At 37.7% G+C, this 22,233-nt stretch overlaps 1 protein-coding gene across 9 annotated transcripts in view; it reads left to right on the plus strand.

The window, feature by feature from the left end:
* The window catches only part of LOC146398967 (uncharacterized), a 92,933-nt gene that overhangs the window by 2,791 nt on the left and 67,909 nt on the right, over positions 1 to 22,233 (plus strand). For 5 of the 9 annotated variants that reach the window (XM_084980891.1, XM_084980894.1, XM_084980895.1 and 2 more), the window contains exons 2-4: positions 13,016 to 13,348; positions 14,349 to 14,493; positions 16,406 to 16,584. The exons of 2 other annotated variants lie outside the window; for them this stretch is intronic. The gene's annotated coding sequence lies outside the window, so the exon portion shown is untranslated. The remainder of the gene's footprint in view (positions 1 to 13,015; positions 13,349 to 14,348; positions 14,494 to 16,405; positions 16,585 to 22,233) is intronic. 2 more of the 9 variants (XM_084980898.1, XM_084980896.1) reach the window with 1 other exon arrangement.

A 22,233-nucleotide genomic window follows, 5' to 3' on the forward strand; every position in this document is an offset into this window, starting at 1 on the left:
TTTGTGAGGTGCAATTTTAAAAGGTATCGTACTTTTGTATTCCTTTTCTAATATTTCATTGCTGGTATACAGAAATGCAACTGACTTCTGAATGTTAATCTTATATCCTGCCACTTTGCTGAATTTATTAATCAGTTCAAGGAGTTTTGGGGTTGAGTCCTTAGGGTTTTCTAGGTATAGAATCATGTCATCTGCATACAGTGACAGCTTTAACACTCTTCTTCCTATATGGATGCCTTTTATTTCTTTTGTTTGTCTAATTGCTGTGGCTAAGACTTCCAAAACGATGTTGAAGAGCAGTGGTGAGAGTGGGCATCCCTGTCTTGTTCCAGATTTGAGTGAGAAGGCTTTCAGTTTTTCCCCATTGAGTATTATGTTTGCTGTGGGTTTATCATAAATGGCTTTGATTATATTCAGGAATGTTCCCTCTATACCCACTTTGGCGAGGGTCTTGATCATGAATGGATGTTGAACTTTGTCAAATGCTTTTTCTGCATCTATTGAGATGATCATATGATTTTTGACTTTTTTTTTTGTGAATGTGGTGTATGATGCTGATTGTTTTGCGTATGTTGAACCATCCTTGTGAACCTGGGATGAACCCTACCTGGTCATGGTGTATAATTTTTTTGATATGTTGTTGGATTCGGTTGGCTAAGATTTGGTTGAGAATTTTTGCATCTATACTCATCAATGATATTGGCTGATAGTTTTCTTTTTTGGTGGTATCTCTGTCTGGTTTTGGAATGAGGGTGATGGTGGCATCATAGAATGTCTTTGGCAGTATTCGTTCTTCTTCAACCTTTTGAAAGTGTTTAAGGAGGATGGGCACCAATTCCTCTTTATATGTTTGATAAAATTCGCCTGTGAATCCATCTGGTCCTGGACTTTTATTTGTAGGGAGTGATTTTATGACCTCTTCCATTTCATTTCTAGTGATGGGTCTGTTCAGTTGGTCTGTTTCTTCTTGATTCAGTTTTGGCAGGCTGTAAGATTCTAGAAAATTGTCCATTTCTTCCAGATTGTCAAACTTGTTGCCATATAGTTGTTCATAGTATTCTCTTATGGTTTTTTGTATTTCTGCAGTATCCGTTGTGATTTCTCCTTTTTCATTTATAATTTTGGTTATTTGGGTTCTTTCTCTCCTCTTTTTAGTGAGTCTGGCCAGGGGTTTGTCAATTTTGTTCACCGTTTCAAAGAACCAGCTCTTGGTTTTATTAATTTTCTCTATTGTTTTTTGAATCTCTATTTTATTGATTTCTTCATTGATCTTTATAATTTCCTTCCTTCTGCTGACTTTAGGACTTTTTTGTTCTTCTTTTTCTAATTCGTTTAGGTGGAGGGTTAAGTTGTCCATTTGGGATCTTTCTTCTTTTTTGAGAAAGGCCTGTATTGCTATAAATTTCCCTCTGAGCACTGCTTTCGCAGCATCCCATAGATTTTGAGAGGTTGTGTCTTCATTATCATTTGTTTCAAGGTAGTTTTTAATTTCCTTCTTGATTTCTTCATTGACCCATTGGTTTTTAAGTAGCATGTTGTTTAGTGTCCATGGAGTAGGTTTTTTCTCTTTGCTTTTCCCATGGTTGATTTCTAAGTTCATGGCATTGTGGTCAGAGAAGATACTTGAGATAATTTCTATGCTCCTAAATTTATTGAGATTCGCTTTATGTCCCAATATGTGATCGATTCTTGAGAATGTTCCATGAGCATTTGAAAAGAATGTGTATTCTGATTTTTTTGGATGTAGTGTCCTGAAGATATCAATGAAGTCTAACTTTTCTATTGTTTCCTTTAGGATCTCTGTTGCTTTATTGGTTTTCTGTCTAGAGGATCTGTCCATTGATGTGAGGGGGGTGTTTAGGTCTCCTACTATGATTATATTCTCATCAATATCTCCCTTTATGTCTGTTAATATTTGTTGTATGTATCTGGGTGCTCCTATGTTTGGGGCATATATGTTGATGATAGTAACATCCTCTCCTTGGATGGATCCCTTAATCATTAAGTAGTGTCCTTCTTTGTCTTTCTTTATGTCTTTTGTTTTAAAGTCTATTTTGTCTGATATGAGCGTTGCGACTCCTACTTTTCTGTCATGTCTATTGACGTGAAATACTTTTCCCCACCCTTTCACTTTCAATCTATATGTATCTTTTGTCCTAAGGTGAGTTTCTTGTAGGCAGCATATTGAAGGTTTTTGCCTTTTTATCCACTCAGCCACTCTGTGTCTTTTGATTGGGGCATTCAGTCCATTGACATTTAAGGTGATAAATTGATAGATGATTATTTATTGCCATTTGAACCTCGTGTTCCAGTTGATTCTATGGTTCTCCATTCTTCCTTTCTTTTTTTTTTTTTTTTTTTTTTTTTTTGTTGGATGGTCTCCTGTTATTATCTGCTTGAGTGTATTTTTTTTTTCATTTTTTGTAAATGCAATATTTGGTTTTGGCTTGTGGTTGCCCTGTTTTTTAAGTATGCTAACCCCTTCCCATAATTGTGTGTTTTAGCCTGATGGTCCTGTAAGTTCAAACACTTCATTACTATATTAAAAATTAAGAAGAGAGACATACATACAAACAAAAAGGGTTATTTACCTCCTAACATCCCTTGCCCACATTTTGTGGTTTTGATGACTCTTTTATTTTTTTCTTTTTAATTTTATTTTGTTTGAAGTATGTTCATGATTAAATCTGTATGCTGGCTTATTTGAGTGACTGCTCTCTGATTGCAATTTCCTCAGTCCTAGTTCTTCCTCTTCTTCTTCTTCTTTTTTTTTTCTTTTCTTTTTTCTTCCCTTTCCTTCCTTTTTGGTTTAGAGAAGCTCTTTCAAAATTTCCTTTAACCTGGGTTTTGTGTTGCTGTATTCTTTAAGTTTTTGTTTGTTGGGAAAAATTTTTATTTCCCCTTCTATTTTAAATGATATTCTTGCTGGATAAAGTATTCTAGGTTGCATATGTTTTCCTTGTAGCACTTTAAATATCTCTTGCCATTCCCTCCTGGCCTGTAGTGTTTCTGTAGAGAAATCAGCTGATATTCTTATGGGGGTTCCCTTGTAGGTAACATTCTGTTTTTCTCTTGCTGCCTTTAGGATCCTCTCTTTATCACTAACTTTTGCCATTTTTATTATGATGTGTGTTGGTGTGGGTCTGTTTGGGTTCAGTTTGTTTGGGGCCCTCTGTGCTTCTTGTATCTTGAACCCAGTATCCTTTAGATTTGGGAAGTTTCCATCGATAATTTCTTCAAATATATTTTCCATTCCCTTATCATTTTCTACTCCTTCTGGAATTCCTATTATGCGTAGATTGGCCAGCTTTCTATTATCCCATAGGTCTCTTATATTGCTTTCCAGTTTTTTGATTCGGTTTTCTGTCTGTTGACCGGATTGAGTGATTTCCATTATTCTATCTTCCATATCACTGATTTGTTCTTCTGCATTATTCATTCTGGTTTTTACTGCCGTTAGTTCAGTTTGCGTCTCTGCAAATGAATGTTCTAGTTTCTCTTGGCTCCTCCTTATATTTTCTAGTTCCTTTCTGAGGGTATCTGCGTTACTGTTCATATCTTCTCTTAATTCCTTCAGTATTTTCCCTATTTCTCTTTTGAACTCCAGGTCTGTCAGACTGCAGAGATCTGTTTCATTGTTGACTGTTTGAGGTGAGTTCTCCTGTTGGTTTGACTGGGGGTGGTTTCTCAGCTTCTTCATCTTGCTTGTTGTTTTCTTTCTCCTTTTGGAGTTGTACTCTCCGTGATCGGGTAGTGTTTGCCTTGTCACTACCGTGGAATATTTCCTGAGGGCTGGCGTTGTTGGTCAATCTTTTTTAAGGCAGTGTGGCTTTTCTGGAGTGTTGATGGGGCTAACAGTGTTTCTTTGAAGCAATGGAGGACTTCCTGAGGGCAGACAGGACTGGGAGGTCCACCCCACGATGGTAGCAGATTTCACTTGGTCATGCAGAGCTTGCTCTGGTGTTTTTAGGCTGTGGGGTTCTTGCAGGGAGTTGGCGGTGTTGGGCAGCTGCTCTTCAGGGGTGCATCACCCCCTGGGGGCTGGAGAAGCTATCTGGGTCACTGAGAACCTGAGAGGCTCTTCCCTAGGGCAGCCCAACTCAGAAGGACAGCCTGAGGATGTAGGTGAATCTTTTCACAGTCTGGCTGAGCTTGTTGCAGCTTTTCTGGGCCGCAGGGGCCCTTCCAGGGGGCTGGTGGTGCTGAGCAGTTATTTCACGGGAGTGGGGCATCCCCTGGGAGCTTGGGCGGGTAGCAGGGCCCTTGGAGACCCAAGAGGCTCCACCCCAGGGCAGCCCGACTCAGAAAAACCGTCTGAGATCTTTTCCCAACTCGGCCAGGCTTGTTGCAGCTTTTCTGTGCTGCAGGGGGTGCTGCCTGGAGCTGGCAGTCCTATGCAGCTGGTCCACTAGGTCTCAGCACCCCCTGGGGGCTTGGGCGGGTAGCAGGGCCCTTGGAGACCCAAGAGGCTCCTCCCCAGGGCAGCCCGACTCAGAAAAACCGTCTGAGATCTTTTCCCAACTCGGCCAGGCTTGTTGCAGCTTTTCTGGGCTGCAGGGGGTCCTGCCTGGAGCTGGCAGTCCTATGCAGCGGGTCCACTAGCTCTCAGCACCCCCTGGGGGCCTGGGCGGGTAGCAGGGCCCTTGGAGACCCAAGAGGCTCCTCCCCAGGGCAGCCCGACTCAGAAAAACCGTCTGAGATCTTTTCCCAACTCAGCCAGGCTTGTTGCAGCTTTTCTGGGCTGCAGGGGGTCCTGCCTGGAGCTGGCAGTCCTATGCAGCGGGTCCACTAGCTCTCAGCACCCCCTGGGGGCCTGGGCGGGTAGCAAGGCCCTTGGAGACCCAAGAGGCTCCTCCCCGGGGCAGCCCGTCTCAGAAAAACCGTCAGAGAATTAGGCCGATCTATTCACAGTCTGGCTAGGCTTGTTCTAGCTTTTCTGGGCTGCAGGCCTTTTCTAGGGTGCTGGTGGTGTTTGGTGCTGCTCTGCAGAAGTGTAGCCCCTCCAAAGGGCAAGCAGGCCTGTGCAGGGACAGCCCCTGTGGTGGTAGGCTTCAGGCAATTGTTGAGACCAGCCCTCCTGGATGGCAGGTTGCCCCAGGTCCAGCGAGAGCATAGGGGGTGGTGGGGGCGGGGGGGATGCACTGGGAAGCGCAGCTTTCTGCTAGCTAGCGGACCTGTAAGCTTGCTGTGGTGTGGGGGGTATTCTATGGGGACCCACCCCTTCTTCTCTCCCCTCCCCAGCACGGGTGCAGACCAGGCTCTTCTCCCAGGTTCCCTCTGAGGCGGCTTTCCACTTCCCCGCCCTTAGAGTATTGCTCCCTTCCTCTGCAACAGCTTTGCTTTCTAGTCTCCCAGGCAGTCTCTGCCCCTTCAAATGGTTTAGAGACCTCCCAAGCAGTTTCCGCTCTGCCCCGCCCCCTAGCCCGGGGACTAATCTCTGGAGCCAAGGTCTTGGTACCCAGCCCCCACCCAGGCGTCCCCCGGCCTCCTCTCGGGGACTAACCTTCAGAGGCAAGGTCTCGGTGCCCAGCCCCCAACCAGGCGTCTCAATTTTTGGTGACTTTGCCCGTAGTTCAGATGGTCCGTTGGGTTCTTGATGGGTTTTTCCGTACTCCAACTTACTGACTGCTACACTCTTCTCTGCATCTGGAGATTCCTCCGGTTCGTTTGATCTTTCCCCCGTGTAGGTGACTTTCCAGGGTGCGGGATCCCTTTCTCCTCCGCAGTTCCCTTTCGGGAGCGCCCATCCCACTCGGATTCACCTTCTCTCACTCTCCTCTTTTCTCCCGTTCTGCCCAATAATTTCACGAACTTCTTGCCGTTATTGGAGTTTAGGTTCCTCTGCCAGCGATTGGTTGCTGTTCTGTGTGAGTCATTTCTTCTGTAGATGTGCTTTTTTTGTTGTGTTTGTGTGAGAGGGCGAGCGTGTCCCCCTACTCCTCCGCCATCTTGTCCTCCCGTATCGGATTTTTCTTATTCTTTAGCTCACCTTTAGTCCTTTACCCTAAGGAATAATCATACTTTGCATCTCTGCAGAAAGTTTTGTAGCAACCTAAGACTGTAAAATAAGACTTTGGCTAACAAATGGTCTGTATCAATAAAACGGAAATTTATGTAGTGATGTATAATGATATTTTAGAAAATAATGTCAGGTTCATGATGCATTGTTATGGAAAAACAAAGGTTACAATAAAACACTATGTAAAGCAAGACCTGTTATTTTAAACATACAAATCAGAAAATAGAGGCTAGCATACAGAGAAGACTAGAAAGAAATTTATCAAAATATTAATAGTGATTATCTATGGGTAGTGGATTTCCTAGTATTTTTTTTGTTTTGTTTTCCCTGTGCAACTAGATATTCCAAATGAACATTATGTTATCATTATAATTAATAAATTATTAAAAAATGCTGCCTTGAACATTGATAATATTTATTTGTGACAGTGTTATTTTACTGTTAGCTTATTTAATATTCTACTGTATCTTTTGGCTCCTAAAGTAACTCTTCCTTGAGAAAGTTAATTGAGCTGTTAGGTATGTAAACTTAGTATCTCAGGCTGTGTATAACTTCAGTTCAGGTCCTTTATATTGGTGGGTAAATTTAACCTTTGATAGACTTATCTATTGTCTTACTCAAAGTGGTTTCTTCAATAAAATTAGAATTTTCTATTTTACTTTAACCGATCATTTGGGAACTAGAGTAAAGTAATCCTTACTGAAGTTATCTTTAATTTTACTTTTCTAAAAGGAGTTGAATAAAGTCACTACTCAACTGGCTCAGGTCACTACACATTTGCAGGATAAGCAAGAATATGGCAGTCAGGTGAAAAGTCATCTTAAAGAATATAAAGAGAAACATCTCTCTTTAGAACAGAAAACTGAAGAATTAGAAGGTCAAATTAGGGTTTGTATAAAAGAAACTGAATTTCGCCATATTTTCTGTTCCTGTAGCAATGTAATTGATGACTCAGATGGAATCTAAGATTTCAAACTTTCAAACAAAGGTTAAGCTGTGATGTAAAAGTTTTAAAAATTAAAAAAAAAGAAAGATTTCTCATCATGGTGCAGGGGTTAACAAATCCGACGAGGAACCAAGAGGTTGCGGGTTCGGTCCCTGCCCTTGCTCAGTGGGTTAAGGATCCGGCGTTGCCATGAGTTGTGGTGTAGGTCGCAGATGCAGCTCGGATTCCATGCTGCTGTGGCTCTGGCGTACGTAGGCCAGCAGCTACAGCTCCGATCAGATCCCTAGCGTGGGAACCTCCATATGCCACGGGAGCTGCCCAAGAAATAGCAAAGAGACAAAAATAAATTAAATAAATAAATAAATAAATAAATAAATATATAAATGGAGTTCCCATCGTGGCGCAGCAGAAATGAGTCCAACTAGGAACTATGAAGTTTCAGGTTCAATCCCTGGCCTTGCTCAGTGGGTTAAGGATCTGGCATTGCCATGAGCTGTGGCGTAGGTTGCAGATTTGGCTTGGATTTGATGTTGCTGTAGGCTGTGACATTGCTAGGTGTAGGCTATAGCTCTGATTTGACCCCTAGCCTGGGAACCAAAAAAAATTACCTGTGCTTTTTCTTGTTTGATTTTTGAATTCCATCTTTACTTTTAACTTCTTTGTTAAAGGAGGGCTTTTGCAAATAGCAGTTAACATATATACTGGTTCCATGGTATGTGTAAATATTTCAAAGAGACAGCCAACCAGGGATCTACTCTGTAATTATGAGGAACTTATTTTTTGTTTTGCTATATCATTCCTGTCTCTTTCCCTCTTTATTCCAGTATAATATTCAGGGATGGCATATTTCTTCCTATTTTAAACTTTACATTTATACTCTTTGGGTTTTGTTTCTAATTTAATATCATTTAAATTTATTATAATTTACACTATGGTAAACTTCTTTCTTTAATACAACTCCAGATGAAAGTTTGGAGCTAAAGAGATTAAGTGGCTACACATATGAGAGAAGGATTTGACCTGAGTCCCTTGTCCTTTAAATTAAAACTGCTGTAAGTTAAAAATTTCTCAAGTTACTATATATATAAGTTATACCTCCACTGTCAGATAAAGCACTTCTGTACAACTGTAGAATCCTGGGCTTTGAATTTGTATACATCCACATCCACATCAGTATAACGTGGAAGAAGAAAATTACATTTTCAGATCTTCTCTGCATTCCTTTTTTTATTTTCTTTATGGTCAATAACATGGCATGACAAATTACTCGACATAATGGTTGAAAAAAACAAAAAACTAATTTTTTAGATGAAGGCGTCTCATGAGAAGTCTATTTAAGTATCTTTTAAAAATAGTTATTTAGAACCAATAATATTTATTGTAACCTATCACAACATTGGATATTAGATATTTTTTCTAATCATTGTTTTAGGACGTATTCCATCTGTTACATAGAATTAACATAGTTACATTGAGTGTCAAATATAAGCCTTGAGTAAGAACTACAGGTACCTAGATTGGCTTATAAAATATTTAGGGCACAAAATTTTTTACTGCTATACAAGAAAATGTCTTGCTCATAGATTTTTGAACTATGTACTTAACAGTTTGACTTTTTTTTGGCTTCACCTATGGAATGTGGAAGGGCCTCAGCCAGGGATCAAACTTGCACCACCGCAGCAACCTGAGCTGCAGCAGTGACAATGCCGGATCCTTAATCTGCTGAGCCATTAGGGAACTCCTGACTTTTGTGAATTTGTAAAAGTGCCCACAGTTATATCTACATGAATGACACAAAAATCACACTGTGAAGAACAATGATCTCTAGATGAAGAGATTGAAGAAGCAAAATCAGAAGTTTAATTGGTTTTATGTTTAGGGTCAATAGGTGTTAATGAGAAGGATGACATGACAACTGCATTTTAGTTGTGAATAGTTCTAATTATCTCAGTATTATTAACTGTGATTATAAAGGAGTACATATTTTAAGTGGGCCCATGTGTGAACCTGTTACTTAGTTTTTTCGGACTTTAGTTCATAAATTTTACGCAGGTAACAAATATAATTATTTTAAGTTTTTCTCTTAGAGTTAATTTTGAAAATTAAAAACTCAGTGACTGCTTCTCCTATAGGAAGCCTGCTGCTAGGTTTTCTTAAATATTCCATGATAAATGGCAGCTTTATTCAGTGAAAGCTTCAGAGTGTATTTTTTATTATAACAGATATTTTTGGCTATTTTTGTGTGTTATGTCAACACCAGTTTGAATGTAAACAAAAGTGGTATAATGTTATAGTAGATAATTGACATTAAAGTTGTTATTATATTTCTTCAATAGAAATTGGAAGCTGATTCACTTGAAGTTAAAGCAAGCAAGGAGCAAGCTTTGCAGGATCTACAACAGCAAAGACAACTGAACACAGATTTAGAGCTTAGAGCTACAGAATTGAGTAAACAAGTTGAAGTGGAGAAAGAAACATAAGCTTAATGACTTAAGGGGGAGCATTGTAAACTAAGAATTAACATATTTTTAAGATTTCAATTTTATCATCACATCTTTAAGGATTTACTTGATTCTATAAACTGCTTATATTAACATGAATAAAAATAAATCCATATAATATGGTTAAATAGGAGGGCTTGTTACCAGTCACATTTCAGCAGACTTTGTCTTTAAATGCCAAATATTCCATTCCGACTGTGTTGACGGACTTGATCTGTGGCAAGAGCATGAAGATTTTTGACTCTCAGTAGTAAAGATGGAAGTTGGGTGCGTGGGAAAGTTACCTTTCAGAGAAATGAAATAAAACCCATCAATAATTAAGTTGTTTTACACCTTCATGGTTGCATCCTTGTTTTGGGAGGGATGACAAAATTTTTTTGTTCTCATATCTAGTACATTGGGTCCTGATACTGTGAATTTGAGGATATACAGGTGCAAATGGCATTTCTTCTCACTGATAACATCATAGTTTCCAGTGCTGACGTTTGGAGAGTACACCTGATCCTTTGTATCACCCACTAACTTGGTTGTCACCTCTGGAAGCCAGTCATGTGTCTTTGAAGGTGACCTCTGAGTTGCTTCTTGTTCTCTTTCCCAAGGACACTTATGGGATCAGTGGTTCTTTCCACTTCTACTAAGGTTTTTTTTGTTTGTTTTTTTTTTTTTTCCCTTTATACGAACATTTCCTATGTTGGGTCCTGCCTTTCTAGAGTACTACCTAAGAAAGGCAAGCTAGGTAAACATATCTAGAGTTTGACTAAACCCTCAACCTTGGTTGAAAGGCTCAGCCCACATAACAGGGCACAGGGCCCCCCTTTCTCAAGGGCCACTGATGCTATTCAAGCCCACCAACTTCCATCTTATATTTTCATTCCTCTGCAGTTTAATATATTTTCAAATATCTTTTGTGATTTCTTCTTTGATCATGGTTAGTTAGAAGTATTTTGTTTACTTGTCAAATATTTGGGATTCTTGTAGATATCTTACTGTTACTGGTTTCTCATTTAATTCCACTGAGGTCAGAGAACATACTCAGACTTTTCCAACTGTTTTATTTAGGGCCCAGTATATGGCTTATCTTGGTTAATTTTCCATGGGTACACATATGTGTTGTTGGGTAAAGTATTCCATAAATATCAATTAGGTTGAGGTAGTTGATAATATTGTTCTAATCTTCCATATCCTTGCCATTTTTTCCCTTCTGGTCATTTCTATCAGTTTCTGAGAACGGAGTGTTAAGGTTTCCCAGATCATGTGTGGTTTTTTTTTTTTTCATTTTGATTTGTTTTGTTTTTTTATTACTAAGTGACTTTAAAAAAACAGCTAAGTTTTGCAGTCACTATGAAGGCCTTTATTTCTATTGCTGTCTTTGATTCACATAGTCATATGATTTTATAATAATTATTTGTGGGAAAGTTAAATAGCATAGTGAATAAATATATCAAGTCCTAATTTCAAGGTTGCTTGACATGGATTTTAATTATATTAAAATGGTAAAGTAATAATTAGTACAATGACTTTTCTGTTTAGACCTTTAAAAATCAGTGCGGTACAGGATCCTATGAGTGTAGTTCACTTTTCTAGCTACTTTTTAGAAAGTAAAAGTAAGTTTCTGGGACTAAAAGTTAGAAATTTTCAAGGTATATGTGCAGCTCTGGTATTGTATTAATACCTAACTTCAATTATGTGGCTGATATAGCTTTTAATAATCTCTCTTTAACATATTGTTCAATTTATAGTAAGTACATTGATGGTAAAATACACTAGAAAGAGGATACATTCTAGAAATACTACTTTGCATCTGGTTTTATTTTCTCTTTAGAAACTTGTTGATCTTTAATATGTGCTTTTCCTTTGATATGCATATAAACATAATTGTATTCATTTTATGAAAAGAGAAGTCTTTAACTCTTACAGCAATATGTGCATTTCCTTATTCTTATAAATTTTTACTGATTTAGCTACAGAAAGCATTTTTTAAGGGGCAAATAATAACAAATCTCTTACATAATCTGCTAGGTTCTAAGATTACAATAAATCTTTTGTCCTTCCTCTATCTGAAATGAGATATTCTTCTATTTTTTTCCTACTTACCTTATGTGTTTTGAAGTTTAAGTCGTTTCAAAGATATAATGTGTTTTATGTTTTCAAGGAAGGAGGCAAATTTCTGTATGTTCAGGGGTTAATAGGTTCTTTAGAGTACAGGGAAAACTTTTCTGGCTGTCGTAGGCTAGGTTTGCTCTATGCACAGTTTTCTTTGGGGATTAAGTCAGGGGCGTTAGATGGTCTTGACTTTACCACTAATTTATTTACTTGAGGTAAATCTTCTTTATCTGTTAAATAGTCAGAACAGATGTTCTACGGCATTTTTTTGGTTGTGTGGTTTTATTATTTTTTGACTAAATTTTTTTTGCTTTTTTTAAAAAAAAAATTACAGTTAATTTATAATGTTGTACCAACTTCTGCTGTACAGAAAAGTGACCCAGTCATATACATGTATATATACATACACACACACACATATATACATATTACTTTTCTTATATTATCTTCCAAGATATAGTTCCCTGAGACTTGATATAGTTCCTGTGTTATACAATAGGACCTCATTGCTTATCCATTCTAAATGTAATAGTTTGCTTCTACTAACCTCAAACTCCCAGTCTGTCCCATTTCCCCTTGGCAACCACAAATCTGTAAGTCTGGGAGTCTGTTACTCTTTTGTAGATAGGTTCATTTTGTGCCATTTTTTTGAGGGGGGAGGGGCTGCCCATGGAGCTGCTGGGCCAGAGATCAGATTTAAGCTGCAGCTGAGACCTATGCCTCAGCTGCACCAATGCTGGATCCTTTAACCCACTGTGCTGGGCCAAGGATTGAACCTGCATCCTACCAATTCCATTGCGCCACAGTGGGAACTCCTGTGCCGTATTTCAGATTCTGCGTTTAAATGAAATAGGGTATTTGTCTTCCTCTTTTTTCTTAATTTCACTTGGTATGAGAATCTCTTGTTCCATATGTGTTGCTACAAATGGCATTACTTCATTCATTTTTATGGCTGAGTAGTATTCCATTGTATATATGTACCATATCTTCTTAATCCATTAATCTGTAGATGGACATTTAAGTTGTTTCCATGTCATGGCTATCGTGAATAGTGCTGCAGTGAACATGGGAGTGCATTTATCTTTTTGAATGAAAGTTTTGTCTCGATATATGGCCAGGAATAGGACTGCTGGGTCATATGGTAGTTCTGTATTGAGTTTTCTGAGGAATCTCCATATTATTGAACCTCCATGGTGGTTGTACCAATTTACATTCTCACCAACAGTGTAGGAAGGTGCCCTTTTCTCCACACCCTCTCCAGCCTTTGCTATTTGTAGACTTACTAATGATGGCCATTCTGACTGGTGTGAGGTGGTACTGGCTTGATACATTAAATTATTATTTTTACTTCTTAAGGATACAAAAAAGTTTAAAAAAGTAATAATTTATTTTGAATGGTAAATTAGAGGTGATAAATTATGCATTATTAAATTTTTTCTTAAATAGCATATCCAGTACAAAGTTGGATCTACAGAAGAAATCTGAAGCACTTGAAAATATTAAGCAAGTGCTTACCAAGCAAGAAGAAGGAAAAAAAAATCCTTAAACAAGAAAATAGAAAATTTAAGTCAAAATGCAAAAATGCAGCAGGAAGAATTGAATAACAAAATTCAAGCAGCAGTGACAGAACTACACAAAGTGAAGATGGAGAAAGAAACTCTAGTAACAGAGCTTTCTGGAGCAAAAGAGGAATTATCAAAAGTTTCTGATTCTTTGAAGAACTCCAGAAGTGAATTTGAAAAGGAAAGTCAGAAGGGAAAAGCTGCTATATTAGATATGGTTAGTTGTTTGTATTTACTTTTTTTTTTAAGCAGAAGTGATAATATTTAAAATGTACTGATTCTTCTGCCTAATTCATATTTGACATTTTCTTTTTTGCTTTATAGGGCCACACCCATGGCATGTGAAAATTCCCACAGGAGGGGTTGGATTGGAGCCACAGCTGCAGGCCTACAACACAGCCACAGCAATGTGGGATCTGAGCTGCATCTGTGACCTACACAACAGCTCATGGCAATGCCAGATCCTTAACCCACTGGGTGAGGCAAAGGCCAGGGATCAAACCCGTACCGTCATGGTTACTAGTTGGATTCATTTCTGCCAAGCCACAATGGAAACTCCTAAAAAAAAGATTTTCATGTTACTTTTATGTTCCTTTCTGTTTGGAGAAAACATCTATCTGTACACATTCCCTCTTAAAGTATATGTGATTATTTTTATTTATCATTTCAACACTTTCTTTTTAAGAATTTCCTTGCTTCCTTTTTTTTGAAGCATATTATTCTACGTTTAAAATAGCATAATTTGGAATTACCTGGTGGCTCAGGGAGTTAAGGATCCAGCATTGTCATTGCTGTGGCTTGGGTCATTGCCGTGGTGTGCATGGGTTTGATCCCTGGCCAGAGAACTTTTGCACACCACAGATGTGATCAAAAAAACCAAACCATATCCACAACCACATAAGTTATTTAATTTAATTAATTCTGTGACAAAAAATGTGGCTTCCAAACCAAAGTTTTCTAAAATCTTGCCCAAATACTATCTAAATTATTTATTGTGACTCTTGGTTGATGATTGAAACACTTAGCCTTTTCCTGTTCCTCCTTCCTTACTGCTATAATACTTGCCTGTTTTTATTAATGAAATGGGATTATTTTGTCCCATCTTCAATGATCAGCAATTCTGGTTTATTTCCTTCTAACGACCTTATAAGCTTGTAAACCAAAAGTCTTATTTTACTACAGATATTTTCGGCATAATATAGTTTCCATTTTTTTAGGAGAAAACCTGCAAAGATTTAAAGCATCACCTTGAAGTACAGATAGAATGCGCACATAAGGAACAGAATGAACTGAAAAACTCACTTGAAAAAGAGGAGCTAAGATTTTCTTTTTCTGTAACAAAATATGTTATAGCATAATAAGGTATTTATATTTTCAAAATATTTTCAGTGATAATTAGGTCAAAAGAAGGTTTATTTCATTTGTGTTCTACCCACTACTAAAAAGAGTTAACCTAGTTTTTGATAAGAGGCCTAAAATAAAAGTAGTTAATTAAAGATGGAAAATTGAGTAATCTAACTATAGAGTTATAATTAGATAATTTAGATTAAGGCAGACTACTATGGATAAAAAAAAGTCTTGATAGGCTTTCCATAGAAATGAAATTTTAAGGGCAATTTCATGGACATTGATATTAATATATTTGATAATGGTTGTTTAACAATGAAGAGATTTGTTGGCGTTCCTGTCATGGCTCAATGGTTAACAAACCCGACTAGTGTCTATGAGGATGCAGGTTTGATCCCTGGCCTCGCTTCGTGGGTTAAGGATCCAGCGTTGCCATGAGCTGTGGTGTAGGTTGCAGATACAGCTTGGATCTGCTGTTGCTGTAGCTGTGGTGGAGACAGGCATTTACAGCTCCGATTTGACCCCTAGCCTGGGAATCTCCATGTGCCACAAGTGCGGCCCTAAAAAGACAAAAAAAAAAAAAAAAAAAAGATTTTCTGTGGTTAATACTTCTGTTGTTCTCCATCAAAAGAAGCAAGAGTATAATATACATTAAGCGAGTATAGTAATATGTTGCTATTTTTTCTGAAGGCATACCTCCAGCAGCCAGAGTCCAGGCATGTAGCTTTCTAGAGATCTGATTTGATAAAGTAGTGAAACCTGGTCCTGACACATCTGTAGTGTTGTGTTCTGGTTGTTGCTTGAAAGAAGACACCTGTGTTTTAGATGCCAACATGTAACTGGCAAAATTATGGTGGTTTAGTGTATAAGTTCTGAATCCAGATTGTCCAGATTTATATCCTGGTTGTGCCACTTAATAGCTGTGCTGTCTTGCCTTGTCTTAGGCTGACAACTTGATCTCTCTGTGTTCCAGTTTTCTCAGTAGAAGATAAGGCTAATAAGAGAATGTTCACTATAGAATTATTTTGAGAAATAAATTGGTTAATATATTTCAAAGTGCTTAGAAAACCAGCTTAACAAAATAAATGGTCAAATGTTAGCTATTACTTTGTCATTGGTTATCATAACCAGTGGTACTTGTTAATCATTATTGTTATACTACCTGATTCCTGCTTTGCACAAAATATTTCCCTTTGTGTTGGAGATAAGCTGAAGCACTGAATTTTTTTCAAAAGTTACTCAGAATACGGTCAAATTGCTCAAATTATGTTCATAGTGAAATATGCATAAAACATGAAACATGACCTTAGCTAGAAATGTCGGAGAATGTGTAGTTCTCCTTGGCCACAGAGGAACCTCTCTTAGCTTCTATATGATGTCTAATTTTGAACAGAACTATATCCTAGTAGATTGTAAAAAGAAGGTATTAACAAAATATTCCTCAGATCTCTAAATGACAAATTGTGTGCGGTATAGTTTAGTTTCATCAAATACTAAACATATTTGCCAAAATTATTTTGGTTTTATTGCAGTTAATATGAAGCTATCCTTTCTGATGGTGGCTAACAGGCTCAGGTAGCATTTGCATATCCTTGAAAGGCAGTAGACATTTCAGCAATCTAGAGATGAATGCTGTTTTTCCCTATGTTATGATGTAAAGGAATAGTCCATTTCCAAGCTCTATCCAAATATATAAGTTAAAAAGGAAAGGAGGATTAAACAAATATTGAAGATTAATTCAGCATGCCATCTAATAGTGTATAGTGTCAGTCATGAAAGCTCTGTGAGGACAGGGATTTTTCTTTTGTGGTTTACTAGTGGATTGTTTATGGCCATCAGACCCAGTAGTTTCTACTTAGAGTAGTGCTTAGCTTGAAGTAGGGTGAATGGATAAAAGAATGCTAAACAGATTTTTATTTTCTTTTAGACTTCTCATCAGTTGAAATTGGAGTGCAATTCAATGCAGGGACAACTAATGCAGGCCCAGAAGAGTTTAAAACAAAAGGAAAAAGAAGAACAACGACTTCAGGGTAACAGAAATGAGTTAAAGCAACTGACTGAACAGAAGAAAAAGCAAATTGAAGCACTCCAAGGAGAGATTAAAAGGTAGTGATATTTGTTTTCTTTTTATGGGAAGATAGTGATATTTGTTTTCTTTTTATGGGAAGCAAAATTGTGCATTGAAAATAGTAACATGATAATTAACACAGATGAGGTGCAACAAAGAAAAATTTATACATGCTCAAATTTTTTGAAGTTAAAATACACAACTGTACTTCTATGATTGACTAAGTCTGGATTTCCATTCACTGTAATCATGTTGTTCGATAATTCTTATAACACTAATCATTTGTTTGATAGACAAAACTTTTTGTAAAATAAGATACAACAACATTGAGAAAAATGTATAAACATCTCTAGTGTATTAGAAAATTTTAAAGGAATTTAGCAATAAATTATCCTTATTAAGGGAAATAATCAAGATAAAAAATCACAATGTGAGATATATTTATATCTACTATAACGTATATAATGTAGGTTTCATATGGTTATAATTGTTTGATACTTTTAAGTTAAATCATAATGGTTTTTATTTCCAAACCTATGATAAGTTATTATTAAGCATCTGTTGTTCATTCTTAAATATGTTTTAATATTTGTCCAGACCAAGAGTTGATAAAAGTGGAATGAACTTAGTGTTTGAACAAAATGAGGTTTTCCTCATGGTTGTTCTATGTTAATTCATGCAGGGAGAAGGGAGATATAAAATCCTTAATATGTAGAACCAAATACTTCATAGCATTAAGAGCTGGCTTGTCATATTACTAGAGGAAAAAAAATAACCCCACAAATACATTCTTTTATGTGGACCTCTGTTTTACAACCATTATTATGGCTGCTTTACAAAAGAGTAATTTTCTAATGACCCTTTATTCTTTTTTTGTGTGTTATCATATGTAATCAGAAGTCAGGATATAATTATCACAATATGTATTTTGGTTTATGATTTGATATCTTGAGTTCATTTGTTTTTTCAAAATCCATTAGCCTCAAGAGTTCCCATTGTGGCTCAGGGGTTAAAGAATCTGACTAGGAACCATGAGGTTTCAAGTTCGATCCCTGGCCTTTCTCAGTGGGTTAAGGATCTGGCAGTTGTGGTGAGCTATGGTGTAGGTTGTAGACGAGGCTCAGATCTGGCATGGCTGTGGCTGTGGCATAGGCTGGCAGTTGCAGCTCCAATTAGACCCCTAGTCTGGGAACCTCAATATGCCTTGGGTGCAGTGCTAGAAAAAGACAAAAACAAACAAACCAAAGAAATCCATTAGTCTCATATTAAAGTATTCCTTAGATCATTTTTATAGCACCTGATTTAATAAGTAAAAAGTCTTAACAACTATTAGCACATTTTCTTTTTTTTAAATTACTAGCTACAACAAGATTTCTTCCAGATTTATGGTTAATGTATATTTCTTCTACTTTGCATGGCTTTACTAGATACCACCTTAAGAATTATGAGATTTAGAGGAAGTGTTGTTATCAGTAGTTGTCTTACATGGGTCTGTTAAAACAAATATACCATAGACTAGGTGGCTTAAAACAATAAGCATTGATTTCTCAGAGTTCTGGAGACTGGGAAACTTAGAATAAAGGTACTTGGCATAGCTAGTGTCTGATGAGGGTCCACTCTGGCTTGTAGACAGCTGTATCCTGATATGACTGAGAACAGTTATCTCATTCCTTCTTAGAAGGGCACTAATCCCATTCACAAGGATTCCACCCCCATCATCTAATGATCTCCCAAAGATCCACTTCTACATACCATTACATTGGGGATCTAGGCTTAAACGTGCATTTTGGAGACATTCATTCACAGTAAGTAGTTCACTTATGCTAGTGCATGGATGCCAGAAAAAGGGACACAATTTTTAACCCTGAGGGAGTGCTGGGTGGATATCCAGTCTCTAAATTAGTTTTGGAATTTGGAGTAACTAGAGAATCATTGAGAGGCAAGAGTAGTTTGGCTTTATTGAGGAGCAGCATAATATCCTGGAAAGAAGGTAAATTTTAGAGTCAGGCAGATCTGAATTTAAATTTCATGTTATACGTATTATTAGGTTTATGGTCACAGGGAAGTGATTCATCTTTCTGAATTAATATAATGGGGTCATAGAGTTGTTGTCTACTCTGCCAGTGTCATGTTGCAAACAAAATAGTTGTGGGATAGTATATGGAAGTAGGCAAGCTGTGATCCAAGACTGTCAGTGCGCACGGCAAACCACACAGTGATGGTCTGTGGAAACTTATTAGTGGGCCACAGGGAAATAGGAAAAACAGGGATAAAGTTTAGGGTATAGATGTGTATGTGTACATACACTATATATAAGACACACATGCATATACTTCCTTTTTTTTAATGTGATTGTTTGGGAACCACTGAACAAGGATCCAGCACGGCTGTAAGTTATCGGTTCCTACAGCAACTTTATTTGAAACCTAATGTGGGAATACAGATTGAATAGGATATGGCCCCTATTCTTAAGTAGCTTATAATTTAATGAGGAAGCTGGTATGTAAGGACAAAGAAAATTGTAATAAAAAAGAGAAAAAAATAGAGCTCAGTAGAAGTTTTGGCTGGCTTTTTAGAGGAGCTGGCATTTCAACTGGATCTTTAAAGATGATTATAATTTTGAAAAGTTAAAAAAAGGAAGAAGGAGTTCCCATTGTGGCTAAGTGGTAACGCACCTGACCAGTACCCATGAGAATTCGGGTTTGATCCCTGGCCCTGCTCAGTGGGTTAAGGATCCAGCATTGCCAGAAGCTGTGGCACAGATGCGGCTTGAATCTGGTGTTGCCATGCCTGTGGTGTAGGCTGGCAGCCTCAGCTCCGAATTGTCCCCTAGCCTGGGAACTTCTATATGCCATGGGTTCTGCCCTAAATAAATGAAGAAAGCAGATATTTCAAGGAGGAAGCAATACTAGCAAAGTTTTTGAAACTTAAAAAGATGTCATTATAGGAGGTTCGCTATTGGAATACATGGTAAGTGGAGAAGTGAGGGGAGATAAGGCTACAGAATTGGGTGAAGTAAGATCAGAGTAGATGGATAACTGTTTCTACATTAAATACTTGATATTGGAAGGTTAAAGGTTTTTAAGAAGGGGGAAATGTGATCATACCTGTTTTAGTACAAAAACTGATCACTGTGTGAAGGGTAAATTGCAAATGACGGACCCTCCTGTATTCTCCTTTGGAATGTTGGATTTAATTCCATTAAAATAATTATCAAACTGTTACATTGACCTGTTGTTTTTTTTAACCTACCCACTAATAAATTTGAATTTCCAAAATCAGAGAACTGTGTTTTCTAACAAATAAGCTATCAGTGATTTAAAAAGAATGAATGGATGAATCAATGAATGAGCCTGTCATTTGGAGTTGATAAAATGAAGGTCCAAATATAAGCCCCAGAGGGCAATGATGATCATTGTTAAGACTTTGTAGAGTACTTTGGTGAATAAAGAGAAAGAAATCTGGATTTGTGGGGGGGTGATGTTAAAGTAGTAGTCTACCAAAAAAAAAAATGCAGTATAGTCTTCAACATGAAAAATAATGTCATAATGAAGAATCATTGGAGGGGATATGGGGTATTATCTGATAATGTATGGGTGATCAATGCCCTTCCCCCCCTTAGGCATCCCCTTCCCCACCATCTCCCAGCAATCTGCTTCCTAACTCAGTTGCACCTATCTCTTTTTATTTATTTTTTTTTTGGCTGCACCCATGGCACTCAGAAGTTCCTGGGCCAGGCACTGAATCTGAGCTGCAGCTGCAGCCTATGCCACAGCTGTAGCCATGCGAGATTGCTTCACCCACAGCACCACAGTGGGACTCCTCTATCTCCTTTTCTTATTTCCCAACTTCCATAATCTTTGTCCAGGTTTTGTCTTATATGGACTATTATAAGATCCTCTTAGTGGAGTTTTGGGCTCTATTTGTCCACTTCCCATCTATTTGTCATTCATTCATTCAAGAAATATTACTAGGTATGTATTTTATGCCATGGGCACATTTCTGGGTGTTGGAGATGTGGCTGTGAGCATACAAGTAACCTGTTCTCATGGATTTACACCTTCTTGAGGGGGGAAGAGGCTTCACAAAAGACAGTGATGGATTTAGCCCTGCTAAAAGGCTGGGTGATCAAAGAAGCTTCTCTGAAGAGGTTTGAGCTGGTACATGAAATACACGAGCCATACATACAGTGCTCAGGAGAACAAGTACAGAGATCTTTGGCTACAGCAAGCATGGTAGTTTCTAAAAACAAGTATAGTAGGAGAGAGGAAGAGTCATATGAGCTGAGCTCAGCGAAGCAGACAAAGCATAAACATGCAAACTTGTAGATTATAACAGAATGATATATTTTATTTGAAGGACAATTAGAATCAATTAGGAAATTTTGAGCAGAAAATGATGGGATATGACTGAAGGGAGATAAAGGAGCAAGCAAGGAGGGCACTGAAAAACTATTGCAGTAGTCCAGAAAGTCCATGATGATGGCATGAACTAAAGTGTTACAAGTGAATGATTTGGAAGTGTCTTTTGGAAGTTAAATCATCAGGGCTTGCTGATAGATTGGATGGTGAGAGATGCTGGAAAGAAGAGTCAGGAATAACTCTAGGTTTCTGGCTTGTGAAGGTGGATGGATGGCCATATTTATTGGGGGAAATAGTAGCTTTTTGAGGAGGAGGATTGTTGTCAGGAGTCAAGAATTCTGCTTGAGGTAGATATCTATCAGTCAGTCAAGGGAAGATGTCTGGGAAGTCCTTTGATATAATGAGCTCAAAGTTCAGGCAGAGGTTGGAGCTAGAGACTTAAATTCAGAAGTCAACTGTAAATAAAGTACTTAAAGCTATGAGTCTAGTTAGGATATTCTAAAGAGAGACTGTTTATAGAATAAAAGCAGCCTAGGGATGGAACCCTGGGGTCTTGTACTACAGAGCGATCAAAGGCAGTAGTAAGAGATTTTAGGAAGGAAGAATAACCAGTGAGGTAATAGGTTAACCTAAAACACAAGATGTTTTGGAAACCAGGTTCAAGAAATGTTTCTAGCAGGGACCATCATCAGCTATTTTAAGGACTGCTGGAATGTTCAGTAAGATGTGGACAAGAACATGAATATTGGATTGTGGAACAAAAAGGTTGCTGATAAATTCAACAGCAGGTTCATGGAAGTAGTAAGTTTATTTTAAAAGCCAAGTGCTTCTTCTCATACTATACATACATATCTTCTAATTACATCATAATTTGTGCACATCTCTTGAATCTTCTTAAAGACTGAAAACAAGTTTAGAGGAGTTGGACCTTTGCAGGATTTTCATTTCTTTTTCTGCCTTGATGTTAATGAACATGCCCTTAGAAATTTCTTGGGTCATTCTTGAATTTTAGGGAGCAGAAACAATACACTTGAGCTCAGTAATGGCTTTGAAATTCTTTCATGCAGAAAATTCCTCTAGTTCAACCTTAACTTTCAGCATCTTCTAAAGCATGCATAGCACTCTATCTTCCATCAGAAAGTAGTTGTTACTCTCAGTCTCCTGAGACCTTGGTACTTGACACTTACCAGTGAAAATATTTTTTTCTTTACTTAATTCTTTTTTTAATTGGGACTTGTCAGATTTTGTAATTCTTTAATTTTGTATTTCTAAGTAAGATACTCTTTATTACAGTAGAATTTTAAGACATAACTTTAGTTTGTTCTC

The sequence above is a fragment of the Sus scrofa genome, chromosome 10, assembly GCF_054392235.1.
Source record: "Sus scrofa isolate SSC_HxYL_T2T_F1_AM1 chromosome 10, Sscrofa_HxYL_maternal_Yorkshire_Landrace_v2.0, whole genome shotgun sequence".
Lineage (NCBI taxonomy): Eukaryota > Metazoa > Chordata > Mammalia > Artiodactyla > Suidae > Sus > Sus scrofa.